The sequence below is a fragment of the Chrysochloris asiatica genome, unplaced genomic scaffold (assembly GCF_000296735.1).
Source record: "Chrysochloris asiatica unplaced genomic scaffold, ChrAsi1.0 scaffold00039, whole genome shotgun sequence".
NCBI classification, from domain to species: domain Eukaryota; kingdom Metazoa; phylum Chordata; class Mammalia; order Afrosoricida; family Chrysochloridae; genus Chrysochloris; species Chrysochloris asiatica.
Window position 1 is genome coordinate 22,724,232 of NW_006408557.1, and position 2,517 is coordinate 22,726,748.

Below are 2,517 nucleotides of genomic sequence, written 5' to 3' on the forward strand. Positions count from 1 at the left end.
CCTCTGGCAAAGTGTTCTGAGAACACTCAAGCCTCTGAAATATTTTAGCAGTGAACATTTGAAGTTGAAGGCATTGTGGATTGTTTTCATGGCCTATAATTTCAGATTCTCAAACATTCTACATTTATTGGTAGCATTTATTGTTGTTGTTGTTAGGTGCTGTTGAGTGGACTCCAATTTATAGCAACCCTGTGCACAATGAACGAGACACTATCCTATCCTCTGCCATCCTCAGAACTGTTTCAATGTTGAAAATCATTGTTGTAGCTACTGTGTCAATCCATTTAATCTAAAATCTTCATTGTTTTAATTGACCCTCTACTTTGCAAATTAAAAGACAGTTCCCTCTGTTTCCAGGAACATTTGGTAAAATATGATAGCTGGGATCAGACTAGAGAACAAGGGATTTCATGTGTATTGTATCCAGCCCTGTAACTCTGGCAATCAGTTCATACTTGAACAGAGGACATGGAGCATATATTTTGCAAGTAGATAGTCATTCCAGTTTGAGCCTCCTAAATACTGCATTTTCTGGAATGACGTTAGACTTCCAAAGGAAAAGAGGTGAGGAAAACACACTAAGTAGTCTGGGGACTTCAACTATACATACAGCCTAAGGACTTCACTTACCTGTGAGTCCCAGTAACAGAGGCAGCAGTAGAGAAAATAGAGGTGGGTGGCATGGGGATACCAGAATAGGCATTGTGGTAACTTGATGATCTTGCTCTGTCGGAAAGCCCTGGAAACACCTGGGATTCTGTGCTCTGAGGAGAGAGTAGAGTTCCTGCTTCTATTTTGTCAGAGGAAGGAGATTTTGATGTGACTATAAAACTAGGCAGATGATGTTGATGTTGATGTATATTGAGACATTGCTGATGAAAGTGGCCAGGGCAGAGGGGTCGACACCTGCAGGATTGTACTCCTTCCAAAGCCTCTTCCCATTTCAGGGCTTCTCTCTAATCCCACAGCCTGAGTTTACCCATGGCTTCTGGAAACTTCTGATAAACAAGTGCAGGCCCAGCTTCTGCATGAGCCCCAGACCTGGGCCTCAGTGACCTGCAAAAGTGGAAAGAGGAGGCAGGATCTGTACACCTCACTCTTTGGGGAATAGAGTTGAACTCTAAAAGGACATTTCCTTCTATCTTTTCTTCCTTAACATATTATTTATACCCTTCTTTCCATCCCCAGAAGCCTCTTCATATTCTATTGGACTCTAAGAGGCATTTGAGGAATTAAAAACCAGCCTGATTTAATGTCTGCAATTAAGCCCTAGCATTGCCATGAGTCCCTGCATAAAATATATGACTACATCTTGGGAAAGAGAGTTTTGTAGATGATGATTATTTTCATTGATGGAGGGGATACATAGGGAAGGTGGAGAGGTGAGGAAAGGAAAGCAACATACCTGAGACTCACATGGGAGAGTAAGGGGTACCTTTCCTGGCTCTGCCTTGTTCTGGGAATAGCTTAGGAGTGAAGGGAGTGAATGGGTCAGAGAAACATACCCAGAAAAAGGGAAGAACCATCATGTTAGCCTCTTCTCTCACCTTTTGGATGGGTACTATCCAAATATAAAGGTGGTATCCAGTGATTCTCGTCCTCACTCACTTGGTGACCCTTTAATGTCCAAGCATTCATAGGCAGACACTGGTTGCTGTGACTGTCTCTTCACTACCTTCTTCTCAGGGACACACTGGATGTCAAATCAAGAAGAGGCATTACATTTTATGTGATGTCAAGACTTCCCTCCATTGTGATGTCAGTGTCCTATTCCATTGTTCTGGAATAGTGAACTCCACATTGGGTAGCCCATTCATGGCACCTTCAGAGAACTGAACAGAAACTTTCCTCCAGGTTAGATTCTAAACTCTTTGAAAGCTGAGATTATTAGTAACATAATGGTCAAGGGCACTGACTTTGGAACCAGCGGCATCACTAGAGTATGAAGTGGGTGTGGACCTTACCAGGTGCCACTGTCAGAGAGGATGACCCCAAAATGGCTGTCTAAAATACATTTGTGCAGTGTTTCAACAGAAATTTATTATTTCAGATAAATATCCCTATAATTCGTTATAACTAAGAGACATTTTTTGTCAGTAAAGCTTAATGCTTACAAGGCTTAAAATCTATGGTAATTTACTTTTTGAGCCTTCTAATGCTCTCTGTCAAGGAACCCTTTTGGCTTCATGGGTTATGTGTTGGACTACTAACCAACTAGCTACTCCATAGGAAAAGGATGGGACAGTATATTTCCATAGTGATTTACAGCCTTATAAACAGTATGGGGCAGTTATACTCTGTCTTATATGGTAACTATGAATTGGAATTAACTTCTCAGTAGTGGGTTGGGTAATGCACTTCATTGGAGTTGTCATTATTACCCAGTTAAAGTATTTTGGATCATGTGGCCCATGGGGGAGGGTGTGACACCATGAATAACCACATTGGGTGATACCAACTCCACTGATGCCACTCAATCCAGGTTCAAATCCTGAATCTACCTCTTAGTAGTTTAGT

The 2,517-nt window shown here is 41.7% G+C and overlaps 1 pseudogene; it reads right to left on the minus strand.

Moving 5' to 3' along the window:
* LOC102831198 overlaps positions 1 to 2,517 on the minus strand; it is a 40,506-nt pseudogene that overhangs the window by 31,246 nt on the left and 6,743 nt on the right.